Source organism: Nelumbo nucifera, chromosome 3 (assembly GCF_055504915.1).
Source record: "Nelumbo nucifera cultivar China Antique chromosome 3, China Antique-T2T, whole genome shotgun sequence".
Classification (NCBI taxonomy): Eukaryota; Viridiplantae; Streptophyta; class Magnoliopsida; order Proteales; family Nelumbonaceae; genus Nelumbo; species Nelumbo nucifera.
Window position 1 is genome coordinate 18,525,088 of NC_142651.1, and position 21,400 is coordinate 18,546,487.

Consider the following 21,400-nt stretch of genomic DNA (forward strand, 5'->3'; position numbering starts at 1 on the left):
TTCTGAGCAAGAATTTAGTTCTCAATAGACAATAATGCAGGTCAAGATTTCAATTTTGTTTTACTGTTCCATAATTGAACTGTATGACAAAGCTAGTGTAGTCTTTCAAGTGTTATGGCAGCCTTTGCCCTGGCTTTCACTTTGCAGGGACATCAACTGACTGACCACATTGTATTGCATTGTCTATTACTTTCCTTAGCATGAAATGCATTTCATCACAGCTGTAATGACACGGGCATTTCTTTGGTGGGTAAGTTGTCAACTGGGTCTGGATGATGCCGGATCGTTACCTGCTACTAGATGAAGGCCAAAACGAAAAGTGAAAAAGGGAAAAGTTACTCCGTTTTGAAAAATTTTATAGGGAATTCTCACGAGTCCCAGAATTTTCATGTCAGTCCGTTCATCTGCAACTGCGTGTAAACCCCCGTTGCCCAGTCATAAATATTTGTGCTGTGCAACATCATCTCGCGTGCTTCAGAAGTGTCTTAAATTCAACCTCTATTATGTTGCCGGAACTGGTAATAGGAGTATTGCTATTCTGGACTTCAAAAGTGGAAGTCAGTCAGATTGCCTGGAGGCTAGAGCTTTTGTTGCCTTTTTCCTTTTTTTTTTATTAAATTTCCAGGACCTTGTTCGAGTTAACCCTTATTTATGTTAAGTTTCTCTATCTTATATTCTTCTGTGCTGACTTTTTATTCATTCCTTATGGAGTGACTTGTAGACAACTCAAAAAATGAACAAGCACTAGTGTAGTGTTACATACATGGACGGGTCAGTGAGCTATTTGGGTACGAGCGCTAAGCCGTGGTTTCATAGAGGACTGAATCTGAATCCTCTATGGAAAACATGACGATAATGAGCCAAATATTAATATACCACCTCTTCTTCCTCATGCTTGGTTTCCACCTTCTACGCATATGAAGGTGATGCGGGTTATCGTGTGATTCTCGGTCTCGCAATGGAGAATTATAACTCGGAACTGTGGTGGAGATATATATATATATACATCTCATATTGAAACCTCTTTTTGGTATTACATAATTTACATTATAAGGGAATCAAGTGTGAGGGTTGAATAGGGTTTAATGGCAATTTTCCCCATCCCCGTTGGGTACCTGGCCTCCCCAACCCCAATGGAAATTGCCTTGGTGGGGGGTGGGGACAGGGATGTGGAATAATAGGAATTGGGGATGGGGAATGAAGTTCCCACCCACCTGACCCCAATATATTATCTATATTTTAAAAATTGCTTTTATTTTAGGTAAATATATTCTTAAAAATATTTTTTAATTAAAAAATTTTGGAGATTTGGGTCTTAATGGAGGAATCTGTCTTCATTGGGGATTGGGGATGGGGTCGAAACTGTGGATTTGTTTCGAAGTCATTGTTGGGGATGAGGAATATGATCCCCACCCTGAATTCACCCCCGTTGCCATTCCTACAGGTGAGACTCACTGAGAGCCTATGGTTGCATGGGTTTGATCCCATGCCTTGTATTTTGGAAGGATGCCAACTACCCATCTCAACTACTAGGCCATTGGCTATTATGGAAACCAATATTGTTACATGACATCTGAAGCCTGGCTCATATCACGTACGAGCTATCAAAGGATTAAATAAAGAAAAAAAAGGTATGAGGATTTTCAATATTGAACTGCTATGGACGTTATTTGGTGTAAGTGGGTGGACTTATAAAAGACTGTTGACCCGGTCAACCTAACCTAAACCCATGTCACACTAAGTGTACCTTCCGGTTCAACCTCCCCCATTCTTGTCATTGCCAGAATGTCGCACCAGGTGTGAGTTACTTCTGCCATATGTCTTGTGTTGAAGTGGTAACAATTAACAAAGTGGTCACTGGTCTACCGGTCTTGTTAGAGGATGAAGCTGGCCCTAGAGTTATTTTGGGTAGCAAACTGGGCCTTAATCTCATCAATTTTAATTGAACTTGGGTGCACAAGATCCACAATTTTGGCCCTTTTAACACACCAATCTTCATAACCATTAAAGTTAATTCTGTTTTAAGTTGGTTTTGGGCCCAAAAAGAGCTTCGCATATTCCTGTTAAACACGATTCACTTTGTTGAAGTGCTCAAACAAAATTTCAACAACTCCGTGAGGGTTTGCCCTTTGTGCAAAACCCTCTATATAAAATATATTTTAAAGACTTGAGACTGTCTCAACAAAAGGGTTTGCCCTTTGAAGTATGAAATTCTGGAGTCCGATCACCTGCCAATAAAATATGTTCCAATCTTCTACTAACCTGATCTCATACCACACATTTCATACATGATTCATGGTGAAATTGGTAGAGGGTTGGAACGTGTTTTATTGGTGGAGGATCCCAGCTCGAAATTCTGGTAGAAGGAACTCGGTTATAAGAGAATTTAAATCCTGGATCACAACAGCTTATGTTTCTTTGTGAAACTGGTTCCCAAAACTCTTACAGAAACAGGTACCGACTTTGGAACTCTTAACACATTTATTATCCAAATTACTTTAAAATTCATGGGTGCAGAGATCCAAACACTATCTAATTATGAAAGTTAGGGTGCTTAGTACAATGCACTCCTATAGTGGGGAGACACCCAACAAACAAACTCGTAATGCGTTGTTATTTTATTCGTGGGGATCCGGCTGTTTCGGTGCAATCCGGATGAATCGAAAACAAAATCATTCACACTGGGTTGGGTTACCTATCATGACTGAAACACAGGTGCAGTATAGAAGAGGCCTCAATAGAGCACACAGTGAACACTGGTGTGTTCAATGGTGATAAGTAGCCCAATTCGGTATGCATGATTTTGTCTCCAATCAATCCAGGCTTGTTTTGTCTTCAATCATTATGTTATGTTTGGTTTGAAGGAAAATGTAGGGAAAGGTAGAGAAACTTTTATAAATTTTGTATTGATTTTCCTGTCTTTTCCTTCCTTTTCATATCTTTTCCTTCAAACCAAACATAATAGAGAATTTTTGTCAATGGTGGATGACAAAGCCAACGTCACCCCACATCCACGTGGTAAGAATTATAAACTTCACTGAGATAACATGGTCTACGTGGCCCAGTTCTTCCAAGTTCCACCAGCCACTGACCCAATTCTCCTCAATAGCTGATACCTGACCTGATAGCCCCCAGTGTTAGAATTCACATGTGTGATTCATCCGTATACTTGAATCATTTATTTATATTTTTCTGATTGATAACCAAAAAGCTGAAAAGATCAAAATGATAAAAATGTCTAATTTCAGTTTTGTGAAGATACAAATGAAACTTTCTGGATGGTCTTTTCATGTGATAAATATCCTCTAAATACATTTTTAAAAGCCCAATAACCCTTATCAAACGCATTTTTGTCTTAGACCCCAAAATTTGAATGTCTTTTAACCATCTGGGCTAATGGGGAAGATCTCTTCTTACCAAACGGCACCTTATATATTTATTAAGAAGCCAAAGCCAAAGCCAAAGGTGGAGCAACCAGTCAAGCAGCTAGCCGCTCAGTTCGTGCTTCTCTCTCTCTCTCTCTCTCTCTCTCCTTTTGTTGCTGTGTTTACGTTCTCTTTTGTTCCAATATAATTTATTTTGGATTTCTCTCGCCATGCTTGTTCCAATTCATTTTTTTCCTGCTGCTGCTGCTCTCTCGTTCTGACTCCTAATTTTCTTTGTCGATTAATTTGGTTTTCTCTTTGAATTTGAAACTTTTATTTACTACGTTTTCTGCTCAACTTTGGCTTACTTCGTACTGTTTTCTTTATTTATTTTCTTTTCCTTCTTGAAATTTACTTGGTCTGATCTAATGCAATTATTCTCTTTTCCATAACGTAGAAGGTCTATCGATGATTCTGCAAATTTTGGTTTTATCAATTGCTGTTCAATTTTTACTCTTCCCTCTTATTTTCATTATGCTTTTGCATTGTTTTTTCCCTCTCAGACCCACTTCTAATTTGTTCCTTCCATAGATTTTTCTTCAGTGAAGGAGAGAAGAGTGAATGCAGAGAGAATTAAGGACGAAAAATCATGAAGAAGATTGTAGCGTGCTTTTCCACGGCTTTCTTGAACTTGGTACTCAGGTCGATTTCTCTCCCCCTCTCTCTCATATCTCGCTATCTGTAAGCAATAACAGATGCAAAGCACATCGATCACATCTCAGTACAAAGCTCAAGAAAGCTGTGGGAAAACATGAAACGATCTTGTTAATCGTCGATATCCCATCTCTACCCAAGGTAACGACTTATATATACCATGCCTTGCACTTGTTCACTTCAGTATAATTGGAGCAAGAAAAGCCTAGATCTGGCTCACACACTACCTCAATCAATTTCCACCGGAGAAGCAATGCATTTGTTTGAATTTAAACCAGATCTTCTTTTCTAGATCACGAAGAAATCACAGTCTTCAAAGCAGGCGTCATTTCGGTGTATAGATTTTATGGTAAACTATTGCCATTTGAACAAAACCTATAAATGGTACCATAGTTCTGTGTATCCTATTCCTATTTGTTGCTTCACTCCACACGGTTTCTTTAATTCTTTTCTTTCCTCACGGGATCCGAAGACAGACATTCAGATCGGATTTCACTCGTATACGACAGCTGCAGCTTTTGCTTTTCGATTTGTTTTATTTTATATTCATTCCAAATTTTGTTTCATCACTGTTCTGCAATTTGTATTGTTTAATTTATATATTTTTTGTTCTGAAGCAATTGCAGATGGCTTGCATTATATTACTGTTAGTTTCTGTTCATGCAGGTTTTTTGAGATTTGCATGTGGCCATAACCAGTTCAAGAAATTAAATATGAGAGAACACAAAAACTCACAGATCTCAGCTCTATCTTTGTTTTTGTTTTTCTTTAATTATTTAATTAATAAAAGCAGGTGAGGAAAGAGAGCGTCATTCATGAAAGTTAAATCGATGTTATATGGTTTCAATTCCTTAATGGACAAGCTAAGAAAGATGGAAAGCAGCGGACCCTCACCTGTTTGTCTATTAATGGCCAATGGTGTGAGCAGAGGTTTCAGCTTTTGCCTGCTTTCTGTTCCTGAAGGTGTGAAGGTGGAAGAGCAGCCAAATATAAATGAATGTGTGTGTGGGATTGGAGCTGATATTCTCTCTCTCTTTGTCTTTGTTTCAAAGTTCAAACCCAACTAATTATCATATTGTTACTTGTTCTTTTTAAACCTTGTTCAATGTACGTAGTAGATGAGTAGGTATTTGTTTCTTAATCCTCTGCCAGAGTAAATAGTACTCACTTTCTAACAACACTATTTAGGCTGTGTTTGGATTTTTTTCCACTAAACGGATTTTTGGCAAAGCAATTTTCTAAGGAACCCCCTCATGTTCGGGTACCCCATACAGCAAAAAGAGACAAAAATATAAATGGTTGTTAATTGAAGAGAGGTGCAAACATAAATACATACGGATAAGTATAAGAGGCCTTTGCTGATAGGGTGCCTATGTGACAGCATTTACTCAATAAACGCCAACGAAATCAAATACATACTAAATAAATAGTTACAAACTATAGGGTGTTTTAATAATATGCAAACCAGATGGTAGGTTTTAGTAAATACGTGAAATTCTTGGAGATGTATAAATAACCCTTTTTAAAAAAGTGCTTTTTAAGCATTTGGATAGATGCTTTTTTGCAACAGCTTTTTAAAGGAAAGTCTTTCCATTTTCATTTTTTGACATGGGCATCTTGGGAAGAAAAAAGAAGGCTTCTCGTAAAAACAGAAGCCAGTGGAGTTATAAAGTGAAAAACACTTCTATGAGTGGCTTCATCAAACGGTACTTTCATTTGTTTATGGGTTCTTAAGTGCAAAAAAGCAACAAAAAGACCATTAGAAAAGCACTCCCAAAAGCAGCCTTGAGTTTGGTGAGTAATAATAAAGTAGCTAGGCCTAGCTAGGGCTGGTGAGTGGTGGCAAGTGAGAGATGTGGTGCAACCACGCTCGAGAGCCTTTGACCTCTCCTTCACATACCGAGCAATGGCTCCAACTCTCCAAGGGAAGCTGTACGGTACGGTTGCCTCATATGGTTTAAATGGTCTTTACTGGGTGTATGGGCACCCAGTGACAGGCCCATTCCCTGTGCATGTCTGAATTCTGATGGTCAACAGTCGTCGTGCAGTTAGCCAGTTACAGCTTACAGGAATATTCTATGCAGGTTTTGGATGTCAGAAATACATATATATATAGTTCTTTTACACTCAATCAATGTGCTTCGTCTGTCTAATAGGAAAGCTCTTCAAATGTTAACTGTGGAATTGAGGCCACAGAGTCTTTGATGAAATGATTTGCTCTTGCTCTGTTCTGTAGCTTCATCTAAGCTTCCTGACTCTGAATTCAACCACCTAACAGAGTTCCAAGTTCTTGTATATGAATTAAGGAGAACTGAGGATGTGGATTGGGTAGAGAAATCCCTGGGTAACAAGATTGACGAACATATATGGTTTGGGCTAGAAATGGGGAGGCTGGTTGATTGTCAACGGCCCGGTTTGCTTCCAGTTCCAGGCCCAACTAAAAATGGGCCTGGTCTGGGCTGGATAAGGAGAGGCTGGGCCTACAGTTTCATATATGTACAAGGTACAAATTGCATACTTAATGATAAGGATATAAGGGGAATGCTAGGAAGAAGAAGGGCTGGCTGACAACAGTGCTACAGACAGATGGGCCTGGGCCCCTTGACATGACAACTCACCATGGGCCCTAACAGTCTGTACTCTGTAGAGATAGAGGTATTACCTAGCCATCTGAGCTGTCTGCAGGCAAATTTTTTTGTCGGGGCCTTGATAACCCATCTGAGCCATGTCCTTCAAGCCCAGTATTGGTTTATACCGTGTACTTAGCCTGGCCCATCAATAGTAGTACACTGAAGTATGATATAATTTTGTAAACAAAATTGGGCCATACACTAATCGTTGTGTCTCTATGAATGAAAGGGTAGAATTCGGATTCAGTACTCACAAAACCGTCCTCACACTGTTTCTTACAGTTTTTCTCAGCTGTGTATTGAGAATATATCCCATGAATTAAAAAAAAACTAATATAAATATGGAGATATTTCCAATGCACGGCTAGAAAAGACTGTAAGGATGATGTGAATAGGGTCTTGTGAAGACTGAATCCAATCTCAAAACAAAACTAAGACAAATTTTGGGGCAGGTTATTGGATAGTGTTAACTTAAACCAATTTTTTGTCTGTCTTCACATCATATCATCATCATCATCATCATCATCTTAATTACATATTCAATATAAATGAGATTTCCTAAAAGATTGAGATATCTTAAGGTATAATAGAGTTGCGGCCAAAAATCTGCTACTTTCAGTTCAGCTATATAGATAATATAAACTGTTGTTGATAAATGGCATAATTTGCCTAAGAAGTCATAATCTTGGCAGCGCGGTCCAGATAAGCTATTTAAAAAGACTGAAGTAGACAGCCCTTCAATCGGCTGATTGACAATGGATTTGATTCTCGGAAATTTTCACCCAACATAGCTTACAGGCTGTCTGTGCAGTGAGGACTAGTGATGATCCAAATGGTTAAGTTAAGATGGTCACTTGACGTCCCTCCAAATATAAAAGTACAGAGCCAAACCCATAGCACCACAGGCTCTCCTCCTAAGATTAATGGACCTCACGTGCACCCTCTTCTATCCCCATCCCTAAATTCCCCCTATTTCTCGACATGGTAGAAATAGGTGGGTTATCTTCTAATTAGAACTATTAGGCTACATTTTCCCTACAACATTAAATTGGACCCTCTATGAATGGGCATTACTGCCCAGGCGGCATTCTTAATGTAAATTAGGTTGCAGTGCAATTTTATTTGCATAGTACAGATGCATAGGAACGCAAATAAAATAAAATAAAAAATTGCAAATTCTTGTTCAATTTTGTTTTAGGTTTTATTTTATTCTACATGTCTTAATCTGCTTCATTTGTACAGCAATCAAATAAAATGAGCTAAATTTTGAAACAAAAATAGGCCAGAGTTTACACTCAAATCATTTGCACTGTTATACATCAATACATTTTTCTCGTGTTTGTTTGATAGTTGCAATTGTCTTCCAAGGCTTGGAACGGTACAACACCTTCCTCGTTCAAACTCTTGGCACTCATAAAAATCTTTGTGTGCTTCTTTTTTCTTTGTTGTTCAGCAGCTTGCTACTTCCAATAAAGAAGGGCAACTGTTAGCACCCAATTTTTGCCCGGTCCCTTCACCATTCCTCTTTGTACTCCTCTTTTGTACTCAAAAAACTTGAAACACAACCAAATCAACTTGATACGTTCCAAACCCGAAAAAGCCCTCATTTGACACAATCCACAGAACAAACAAAAATCTTAATCAGACATCATCCCCAGACTTGAAAAACTATATTACAACCAAACACAGCACAGCCTTATGAACTTTTTGCTTCAAGTATTATTGTCAAAAGTCAAAACGTATAATATTGGAGCTTGTCATTTTTGTGACCAACAAAAGTCTTGAAATCAGATATTATTAATTAGTATAACAGCAATATTATTAGGAGAAGAATACTTAGATTAGATTTCTTAATTATGTATTGTTGTTTTGTGTTCTTCAGACCCGGCATTGCCTTGGCCCATGGCAGTACTATTCCTTATTTTGGGAATCGGCGATTGATTGTTTGACTAAATTAGTTACTTGATAGAAAATGAAATTTGAGATAGCTGTAGTAGTTTAGAATTAGTATCTAGCAATCTTTGTGTTTTCTTTTTAAGCCCATCAAGATTATAACAATGAACAATTTAAGATGTAAAAATATTTTCTCTGTGAAGTTGATGCTAATTAATTAGAAGAGATCGAAGAAAGAAGAAAATAGACTATTTGGGTGGCTATGATTTTAGGCATTAAAGAAAGTGGGAGATCCCAAGGCGTTCTGGAGTGCTGCAACATTAGTCTCTATCTACAAGAACTCTATCCACACCTACCAATAAGACACCACGGTCACACATTGAGAATATATCTTCATGAATGACAACATACAAGTGAGGGAAATGTTTCCAGTTAGGGCTATAGTCTCCTATATTGTGGTAGCAGATTCCCGATCTCAAACAATTCTGATGTGTATATAGATGAGACCACATCTGGACATGTTGATTGTTGGAAATGTACATGTTTCGATTCTGTGCCCATTCCCGGATGGTGACTTTGCAGCACAATATTGAGGTTGCGAGTTTAATTTTAACTTGCTTTCCTCTAAGAAATTCATCATCATCACTATTACCACCACCATCATCAAAGCCTTATCCCAACTATATGAGTCAACTACATGAATCTTACTTTGCCATTTTGTTCAAATCAATGCCTTATCCTTTATTAAATTATGGGTGCTTAAATCATTTTTTATTATTTCCACCTAAATTTTTTCTTTCTTCCAAAAAAAATTATTAGGTATAAATTAAATTGAAATATGATAAAATCATGTCTTCTTGCATACCAGAATGTGCCTTGGAGCCTCCATTATTGGAGTAGCTGGATCAAATTACCAGGTGGACTTTTCTGTCCCTTTTATGTAAAAATTCTGTAAAGATGATGCAGTTAGCAGCTTTGTTAGATTATATTCATAGGACCAGTTTCCTTTCCTGTGCTTTTCCAATTCAGGACGGTCCTGGAGTTTGTAAAGATGATTGCAACATCTGGTTTAATCACTTGCAGACGTGGACACCACGTCATATTTGTTGAGTCTTTGTAAGGATGATAACGACTTCCGGTCAGATCACCGGCGGGACATCAATGCCATGTCATATTTGCTAAACTGTAGCACTATAATGTCAATGAAAGGATCTCTTGAATGGCCTACAAAAAAGGTCAAGGATGGACAAGGACATAGTATCATTAGGATGTAGATTCCTTCCGAGTCCCTATCTGAGAATGACATAGGCCCATCTCATGGGGTGCAATTATATCTCCTTTGGGCCACAGCCTTCAATTTGAAAGTTGGGTCTAGCTTGTGAATATGACATATCACATATCGATCTCCCTGCATTACACAGTAATTCCAGTGTGTATATGATTTAATTGCGCCATTCAAATAATGATTGCTGTGATTGTGAGTAGGGTGTAAATGGACTGGTTTTTGGTTGGACCCCGTTCAAATCAAAATCAGTCCAAACTTAATGGTTCAAAGTATTTATTGGATTTGATTGAACCTGGTTCATTTGTAATGAATTTATATAGGTGTTAATGGACCAGGTTTGGATTGAAACCAATCTAAATTAAGACAGATTTGAACAGATTGAACGGTCTAAAATAGTCTAAAATATTCATTAGATTGGACTGGACCTGTACCGTTTGTTACATTGGACTGAATCGAATTGGACCAAATCCAGTCCATTTGACACCCCTAAAATTTGTGAACTTGATGGTGGAAGTTAGGTTAATTTGAAGCAGATAAGACCAACCCAACTGATGTAAAGCTTAAATAGATCAGGATTAGGTAAGCCAAATTTAGGGTGAAAGGGTTGGCCACTTTGTCGTCCTAAAGAAAAATGAAGAAATGGACCTTTCTCTTGGGTTCTTCTGTATTGATCCATTGTGGGTTGGAAATTTCAATTTGAGATGAATGGCTGTATGGGGATCCATAATATCCGATTTGAGATCCGTGTGGGTCCAAGCCATGTTTCGAATCTCCCCATACGTTCAAATCATGTGTTTCTTAGGAATTTAAGAGACTGAACCGGTTAGGGGTCTGGTTATTAGGTCGAATGGTCAAAACCGTTTGAACGACTAATCACCTGATTCAATGGTTCACTGACCAAAATCAACGGTTTTGAGGGAAAATCTGTCTTTTAGGAAAAACGCCGACCGGTTCCCGATTTTCCGATCTGGCCGTCCGCTCCGATTTTGAAAACCATGTCCAAAACAGATTACAAAAGGGAAAACTGTAAAAACCTCCCTTTATTTATTTATTTATTTTTTGACAATTTTGATGATAATTAAAACTTTCCCTATAATTTTGAAAAAAGTATAAATACATTAAAGATATCAAAATTCTCAAGGCATTATCGTATATAATTTAAACTTCCAATTTTACCCTTCTCTATTTTACTATGCCCAGCAACTCTCAGAAGAGTAACTCTCTCTAATATTGGTAAAAAGGTTGAAATAAAATAAAGAGGAGCGAATATATTCTTTTCGGGGTGTACATTTGAATGAATTTCGTCAAGGGTAAATCTGATACTTCAAAAGATTCAATGCATTACATCAGGTTTGCAACAAGGAAGGTATTATTAACTGTTTTTTTTTTTTCAAAATCATATAGGAGATTTTTGTTAGAATCAAAAAAACATAAGGGAGGTTTTTAAGATTTTTAGACAACCCAGAGGAGGTTTCTACAATTTTTTTTTTTTCTTAAAAAAGCGGGACACAGCTCAGATTTGGGCCCAAGTCTGACAGGTTCAATAAATCGAAATCGTTCTCCTGATTCCAATTTCCATTGGAAAGAAGAAGACATTTAATAGTTGAAGTCTATTTCTCCTTCTTTATTTCTTACCATAGGGTGTCCAAGTCTATGTCCATTAATATTTAATTTGGTGGGGTTGGGGGGACTTTATTCGGATGTAAAATGTTGGTGATTGTGAATGGAAAGCAAAAAGACATTTTCGATGTTGTCTGCAGGTAAAAAGCTTTACCACAGTTGTCTGCTTGTCAAGTTCTGAGGTGCGTAATTCAGTTCACATTGGGTCCATTCAATCTGGGTTGAATTGATTTTTTCTTTTTCTTTTTCTTTTTCTTTTTGGGATAGATGGGTTGAATTGATTTGGAGGCTTTTCTTAGCCTCACTTTATGACAATATCTGTCTGTAAAATAGACTAAAATTGATTTGGGGGCTTTTCTTTTTCTTAGCCTCACTGTGGGCACCATTTCACGGCATCTATTCATTCCTGAATCCTGACTAAAATAGACTCAAGATTTTGAAAATATAAGATCAATTAAGGGGGTAATCTTGAAAATATAAGATCAATTAAAGGGCTATTGGACAATATGATTGGTGTTGCTTTTAAAAACAAAACAACTGCCACATCAGCAAAATTGTATTGTTTTTACTGATGTAGAAACAAAACCAACCATGTTGTTGGACTTTGTAGAGATGGTCTGACGGAATAATCAACTTAACTACATTTGAGATATACTGTAATGTCATCATCAATTATTCTTTGTTCTCTTTCTTTTGCCTATTTCCTTTTTTCATAACATATGCCTCAACAACAGGCATCAGAAGTAGGAACTCAAAACATCTGGCGAAGCAAAAAAAAAAAAAAAAAAAGAAGCTCTTAGGCTTCCCTAAACCACCTCTTTTACAAGGATAAGATTATTGGAATTTCACATGAATCCATGCCCAAGAGTTATCATTCTCATGCTCATAAAAGTGAATTTAGGTGGCATAAGAGTTATCATTTCATATCTATGCCCATTACAACTGTGATTGATTATTTTTCTCCTTGATACTAAAGGTTTAATGCAACCTTTACATCCAATGACCTCACAAATCGAGAAGCTTGATGGGTGAATCAATGAATCTCCACCAAGAAATAGGTTCTCCATCCTTATATAAAATTGAGTAGCCTCATTATTATTATTATTATAAGTTACTGACTGCCATCTTGTACTTTGGGGTAATGATGCTTAAACCCCCCCCCCCCCCCTCCCCCGGGCTTTCATTTGTGACAAAAGATCCACTCTACAAAAAAACAAAAACAAAAGAAAGGTAAGTTGTAATTTATCCTTTTCTTTTGGCAAGGGTAAAATGTAAACACCCCCTAAGGTTTCATTTTATTAAAATCCTCCCTTATAGTTCTGAAAAAAAAAAACTAGCAATTACCCTCCTTTGGTCATTTTCCAGTAATAGTCTTGAAATTTACTAAATTGCCCTTACTACTTGTTAGGGTATCTTTGTACATAATTCAAAATACCAGATTTTTCCATTCTCCATTTCACTTTAGCCAACAAATTTACAAAGTAAAATTACTTTACTCTTTTCAATTTGACCCAAGGAACTTTTTTTTAGCTAAAAAGTTAAAAGTTTTTTTGGGGTGTTTTTTTATAAATCTTCATATGAATTGATAAGCATAAGGGTAAAAATGGTATTTTCAAAAAGCTAATACATTAGGCCAACATTTCCGATCTATATACGACAATAATGGAAAGGAGGTAATTGTAGTTTTTTTTTTTTCAAAACTATACGGGAGGTTTTTATATTTTACCCTTTTGGAAAAGGGAAGCTGGGGATTACTATCATTCACAAAAAGACTTTACAAGTGGGGAACCCTGAACTCATGAGCGTCCTCCCAAACTATCCAAGCAGCTTAGCTAGGGAAAACAAGGGATGCAAGCCCATCTCATATATATTAGTGTAAGACATGTATACAAGTAAAGGGTAAAGATAAAAAATTAACATTATACAATCAAATTTAACTTTTATAACTGCATCAAAACCAAGACAAGTATCCGCTTTATAATAGTTATATAGATATAACATATCAATTAATACAATTTAATAAAATGTCTACAACCTTATTCCCCTCCCTATAAAAATGCACAAAAGATGTAAAGTCTGAAAAGAAAAGAAAAAAAGAAAAATTCCTAGAGATTTAGCCCACTCAACTTGCTCCCAAGACCTTTCAAGAGCTTGAGACAACGTCATTTATACACTTATGCGAACATGTTGGATAATATGGCCTACATATATACACCATTAGAAAACACCAATTTGTTTTTGCATGGCCTCTTTGGGTGGAGGTAGCTTCAGTCCTTTCAAATTAAAGTTGAATATGGTAACAGCAGGCTTCACTGGCACATGCAATGCAGAAATCAACTCATAGAAATTAGAATATAAATATATATATATATATACACATTATGTCTTGCGTTGAATTGGTTTTTATCATGGCTTTCAAAATTGGACTGAACCGTAAAAACCAGGAATCGGTTATTTGACCGGTTCTGTTTTCCTCTAAAACCGGATTTCCTCAAAAAAATGTTGATTTTAGTCAGCAAATCACTGAACCGGGTGGTTAATTGTTCGAACGGTTCTGACAATTTTTTATTTTTATAATTTTTTTTTGTCAGAACAGGCCGATCGTTCGATTCGAACGGTCAGACCATTCGACCTGATAACCGGACCCGATTGGTTCAGTCTCTGGTTCGATTTTAAAAATCATGGTTTTTATTGGTGAAGGCTCAAGGCTGTAGGCCCTTTCGTGTGGGTGTGGGGTAGGGCTGTAAAGTTGATTGGTTGGTAATACTCCTACAAGCATGGGTCAGGAGTCCCATCCCTGATTTATCAGACCAACATAAAAGGGGAAAGGGAAAGTAATCAGCGAGAGAAAAAGACAAGTGAGGATGCAATCTGCTCCAATAATGTTGCTTTACCTTGTAAACAATTTTAATTAAACAAGCCTAAATGAAGCTCTGAAAGGGTTGTGCCACAAAAGGAAGCATAAATAATTTAGGGTCAAGCCTCAACCTACACTACCACCACAGTGCAGTGGTTTCTGAATCTGACTTCTAAATATAGAGAATAAAAAAGCAAATACGTTAACAAGCCCCACTAATGTGGCTATTTTGACGAGGAAAATTTGTAGGGTCATGATGGTTATTAGGTGTGTGTTTGTCTGATAGTTATAACTAGCAGAAAACATATAGAGAGGATACCTGATTATCTTTGCTGTTGAGGAATCCACAAGCCTTTAGCAGCAGCTGTGGAGATAAAACCAAGTGCATGCCCATCTGGTAAAGCTGAATTAGCACGGCGGCTTTTGGCTTTTTTAAGGTGACTGCACACAGACAACTTATAAGCTATGTTAGGTGAAAAATATGGAGAGCCCTGAATCAGCTGTCAGTCAGTCATTTGACTGTCTGTTTCAGCTTCTTTGAATAACTTACCCGGAATGCTTCAAAGCAGCTGAACCAGTTTAGTCGAATCTTCAGCTCAGCTCTCCCACATGGACCCATAGAGTTGAAAGTTGCTATATTATGGAAAAAATTGTTATTAGGTTACCTAATACTTTTAGAGTGACAGATTGAATCTTTAACTACAATGGTGGACTTTAGAATTAATGAAGTCCACCATTGTAGTTAAAGAAAAATTAAATCATATCTCATTACATGATTTCATTTAATGCCTTGGTGACATGACGGCACTTTGGAACTATTCTTGTCTTCTATGAAATAACATCGAGATAGATGCAGTAAGGTTATCCCTCGGCAATCCAATTGGGTGAAAGGAGAAGTGCAGCATTTCCTAATTATTAGCCCCTAATAAGGAGTAGTAGTGTCAACCAATATATATAAGAATCAAATGTGGTACAAATCAATGTCATTTGATGCTTTGACAGGATGATCCAATTAATTTCATCACTCTCCACATCTTCCATGATTATTCTTGCCAAATACCCAACCAAAGATCGACAACTTCGATGTAAGGTTCTTTCCTTTCAGCATTTTGGACAAGTGCCTATCGACATTTGTGACTTAAAGATGGATTATTCCTCTATATATGTGTGATGATGGCAAGGAAAATTAATGGCTTATTGAGAGGATATATTGTTATTCCCTTCTGAAGAATTGCTAGGCAATTGTAGAAGAAAGCAGCTGGGTGACATAAAGCTACACTGATTCCTTTTCTTCCACCCATCATGAGCATTCTTTGCAGATCAAGTCATGACTAAAGCAATCCGATTCCTTTCCTATGAATTGATTCCATGTCTTTAGACAACCAACAACAACAACAAAAGTTGGTCTACAGTTAGTAGTTAAGCAATATATATGCATCACTAGTTTGCTCTTTTTTCTTATATCTCCCGTTCAATTGCTTTATCTTTTGAGGGGTGCAGGAAAGACCGAAATCAACATTGAGGGGGACAGCTAGAGGATTCGTTTCCTTTCGCATTCTCTCTCTCTGAGAATACGTTGGTGCAGTTGAGTGCTGAATTGATGCGCCAGAAACGTCAAACCAAGTGAAGATTTTGAAAGGAGATAATGAGGATTAAGTGGGGTTGGAGCACTGCTAGGTGGAGCATGGATTAAGGAAGGTGGATAGCCTTGTAAATGTATCATGATCATCCCATTTTTGGTGATCTTGTACTTTGTCTATTTATAGTATAGTATTGTAGTGAGTAGCAGTGACCCTCCTCACTATCACAAAGCTTGGCTTTTCACTAGCACAACATGCACAATTAGCTAGGGGGGTCTCATCAGTCACCCAACACTACCCCTCCAGCTTCAACGGCCACCTTTCCTCTCAAGTCTCACCGGATAGATCTTTGGGGCTTGCTTTGTAGGTGGTGGTCATGGTTGAGCTAAAAAAAAAAAAAAAACTTTGGGTAGCTATCCATGTTTGACAGCAATCTGGGCTGTCATATAGGGACTTCCTTATTATATGTTAGTTTATACCCAGCCATGCATGAGCCATGTATCATGTATGTGTCCACCACCACCAGTACTGTTATACCGAGCCAGCAGTGTGAACAAACTGGTCATGCTCATCAGGGGAGAGCCCTGTAGCCCTTGTTCACAGCCGAGGCTGTCAAATTTGGACAGCCAAAATCTTCTCAGCTGAGCTTGCACTGATCTATTAATTTCTGGATTGATTTTTAGGTTCCACAAAACATTGTAATGTATCAAGCATTCTCATGAGTTTATGCTTTTTCTTTCCCCTCTTGTAAGTATATATGCAAACTATTCTTTAATGTACAAAACAATTAAAACCATCTAAGCCAGCACCATTGAATTCCTTTTAATTTATTATTGTACAATTGTTAGGGGTTCAGGGGTGAGACCCTCCCCGACCCAGATGCTTTGGCAAATTTGCTACAATTAATGGGGAGGTATCTTGGAAACATTTCGGTTATAATTAACGTAGCGCATTGAAAAGAAACCCTAGTCCAATGATAAAATATTAGTATATTTTTTTGCCAAGGTTGTAACAATTTTTATCAATTAAAATTAACTTAGGGAAGATTGTTGGTTACATGTATTTCATAAAGTGCGTTTTTTTTTTTATTTTTTTATCATATTTTGCTAAATAACTTGGTATCGTTCAAGTAATCTATTAGGGCTTATTTACAAGCCAGAAGTATGAAGTGCCCTTTGGGAGGGCGTTCATTCAGTGGCTTCTCGCTTTGTTTCTAAACCTTCAAGAAAGATGAATGATGGAGAGAGGAATATGCTAGAGGGAGAAGTAACTGAAGAGGAAATTCGAGAGGCTTTGTTCCAAATGGTTTCTAGGAAAGCCCAAGACCATATGCTTATCTAACTTCTTTTTTCCAAGAGTTCTAAAGGAATTTAATGTTACCTATATTTTCCTAATTCCAAAGGTAAAGAAACTCATTTTATGCTAGTCAATTCATACGCAGGCCTGTAAATGGTATTTAGAAATCCAAATTCGAATGCGAGATTCGGTATAATTGAATCGAATTCGGATAACTCGAATAGAATATTTGATCAAATTTAGATATTATTTTTTATCGAATAAATTATCAGGCCGAATTCAGATATACATTGATTCGATCCGATAAATATCCAAACTGGTTATATATATATATATATAAAGGTTAAAAAATGAAAAAAAACAAGAAATGAGTTCAAAAACTCATTTCAGTCTTTTGAGTTCGAAGTTCGAACCTTACGTCCTTACCCTTCTCTCTCTCAAGTTTCAACTTTCAAAACCCTAACCCTCCATCACTCCCTTTGCCATCGTTGAACGCCGCCTGAGCAACCACCATCAATCCATCACCGGTCACCTTCCCTCATCGTTTGAGCAGCCACTAGCCCTTCGTCAAACACCGTTGTCACTCATCTAGTCATCTTTCCTCTTACTTTTATCTCTCTCTTCTCTCAAAGTCTCAGTGAGATAGTGATCCACCGCCCCAACAACCATCATCACCGACGACAGCGCCAGTGATTACGGTCGAGCATCGGTCACCAGCCATAGCTCAAGCTCAAAGCGCCATCTCCCTTTCCGTTGCTCAAGCTCAAGCAACCCTCAACCGTCCAGCATCACCGGCCTTGTGCTGGGAACCCATCGCATTTGCACTGGCGAAACCCACGCCATCACACACTCACACTTGGCCCACTGTTGGGAACCCATGCTTGCCACCGTCAATCCCCTGCCTCTTTTTTCAAGGTAATTAGATTTAAATTTTCATAAATTACATATTGGTTTATTGATTTATTTATGAGCTAGATTTTTTAACTCATTTTCGTGTGCTAAATTTCTAATGATATAGAATAGATTACAAATTTCTGATAATGATTTAGATGATTTATTGGTTTTTTGGTTTCTGGTTATGAGTTAGATTTTTTCAGTTTTTTCCTCCTTCTTTGCAATCAATACCGATTTTTTAGCCAATCGGTCAAATTCGAATCGAATCGAATATTCGATTTAATAATCGAAATCGAATTCGAATATCACTATTTCTATTCGGTTTCAAATTCGAATATAGCCTGATTCGATTTGAATTCGATCGATTTATAGGCCTATTCATATCTATTAGCCTTTGTAATATAATTTACAAAATCATTTCCAAAATCTTGATCTCTATAAACCCCTCCTAGGGAAAATCATCAATATAAACCAAAGTGCCTTTACTCCGAAGAGATTCATTCAAGATAATACATTGATAGCTCATGAATTAATTGATTTTGTGAGAAAAACTAAGGTTATGTTTGGTTTGAAAGAAAAAATAGGGAAAGGAAGTAAAAGATAAAAAAATCTATATAAAGTTTGTAAAGGATTCCCTACCCTTCCACTCCTTTCCCTATTTTTTTGTTTAAACCAAACCTTTCGTTAAATGATAGAAGACGCTGAATGATTCTAAAACTATACATTTAGCAAAGCGTATGATAGGGTGGAGTACTTGTACTGCTTTATATAACGGTACGTTATCTAATCAATTACAAATGAGCACACCTATATTTCAAACACGTGCGGTGTGAGTTGATCCGGGCCCTTTCACACGTGCGGCCCACATGTGGCAACTGTTATTTCCGTTGGATCACTACTGTTATCATTCAGGTGACAGTAACGTAGAAGTTAACGACCGTCATCGCCGCCGTTAATTCCGTAATATTCCAACTGTTAATGCCCACGTAGGTATTAATGGATTGACGGATATAATAATAAGGGGGGTAATTTGGTTCGAAGGAAAAGTACTCCGAATCTCGTGCACAGTCCAAATCTTGACAGCTGTCGGGCGGCTGACGAGAAGTGCTCAGTGAGCATGGTCTAGTTTCTGCTTAAACTGTTGACACGTATGCATCATTGTACGGTTAGCTCCGTTAACGAGGTACAGGGTGCTGGTATCGTTAGCCGTCGAAACCTTGGCTTCGTCAGGTGTCCCAGCGAGATCGATTCTCCCTGCCCAATCAGAAATCGACACCTCACTTCTGTTTTCAGACGATTCTTCCAGAACCCGGTTGCCTTAAAACAGTTTAATAATTGTTTTCTCGTAAATGAAAGTTGACGTATGTCCTCTAGCTCTGGCGATGCATTTCAAAACACCTTTTAACTTTCCAGTTAATTACACAAATGCCACTCCACCCGTAATAATTAAGAGAGAGAATCACAACATCATTATTTTAATAACAAGGGATTTTTCTATTAGCAGTTATTCACCAAAAATAAGATTAAAATTAAAAGCCCCAAAAAAATTATAATGATTAATAGTACCGAAAGGCATGAAAATGCCACCAAATATATATGGTATATGTCTAGTTCAACATCCAGCAGTAGTTCAAAAGAGATACATTGATTAAAGACTTCAGTTTGAATGCAAATGGAGTCATTTTAAATGAAAGAGAGATGGAATTTGAAAGAGTTGGTGAGTACCCATTTGAAATGAATTTTGTTTCTGGAATCTGGAGTGGACTGTGTAGTCTACTCAGGCAATTCTATGAGCATTGACCAAACATGACCATCCTTTTCTTCTTTCCATGGGCTTCTCTAGCTTATTCCACATCAAATCCAATCTCTGGCATGGAAGGGCTTCTAATAACCTGATCCAGTGCTTCACATAAATATGGTATTTTCAACAGTACTACTGGTGGAATGGAACAGAATAGATAATACTACCATCTTTCACATGGTGGATAAATAGGAACCTCTTATTTCCTTTGCTATTTCTAGAAGTCAAGGCACAACAAAGAAAAAAAGAAAATAAAGAATACACTCTTTTTAGAACTATATGCCCATATAAGTCACGTAATACTGATTTTTTTTTTTTTTTAAGCCTGCTGGGACTGGCAATAAAGAACCATACCAGAGCTAGAAAAATTCCTGACCCATCCAATCAGTTTGCAGAACACCCACCATTGCATTTAATAGAAAACCCTCCTCTACCTATGTACAGACCCCCCAGATAAAAAAAAAAAATGAAGGAGTTTTTCATCTGGATGGGCAAAAGGATGTTAATGACTTCATCAACACTTGTGCCCTTTTAATTTTTAGGGTAACCCTGTTACCTTAATTTATATATACTTTTTTTTTCCCTTTTTTCTTCTGCAATTGCTGCCTCATTAGCTATGTCCCAAGAAAAAAACTGTTGAGGAAAATACTAGATTTGGAATTGTATATATGTGAAAAGGCAGCAATGATCCTAAATAAGTATATTGACAATGGTCAAATGATGCATGCAACAAAGGAAAATAGTGAAGCTAGAAGAGTTCTACTTCATCTACTCAATTGCTTCACAAATCAATTTAATTACCCTAGTCATAGAAATACCTCAACTCCCATAAATTAATGTTGGCTCAGATTGATGTTAATTAACTTAACCTTTTATATTGCAATACCGAAAGTCTTCTCAAGTACCCTACATATAGTAGTCCTCACTCCCGATCTGTGTAAATTCCATCCCAGGATTGGATTGAAGAAACCCACAGTTAAATGAAGCAAGTTCTTAAAGGTGGGATTTATATCAAGAACAGCTTGTATTAGGAGGTCCTCCTCTTGTAAATAAAGGTCTGAAGTGGGTCCAATTTCCCTGCTGAAACCAACTTGCATCCCATTTCTCTCCTGTAAACTGTTTGTTACGTAGCCCCCCACCTAAGAAATAGAACGACTGATTCACATGCAGAGATCAGGGTGCCCATACAATAGGTTGTACGTAGGAGGGCATTTTGGGGCAGGTACAGTGCTTTTGACTAACTCATCTCACTCAACTCGAGTCAAATAGATTCCTTGATTAACCAACACTGTTAATCTTGATTACTTTCACTATCCAGTTTCCACCCAATTGCTACTTTGATACTTTCCCAAGTTCCAATTATTTTATGGAAGAATTTAAGTAAAAGGATTGATTGATTACAGAACCCTACGAACAAGGGAAAAAAAAAAGGGGAAAAGAAAAGGTGAACAGTAGCAAAAAGTGG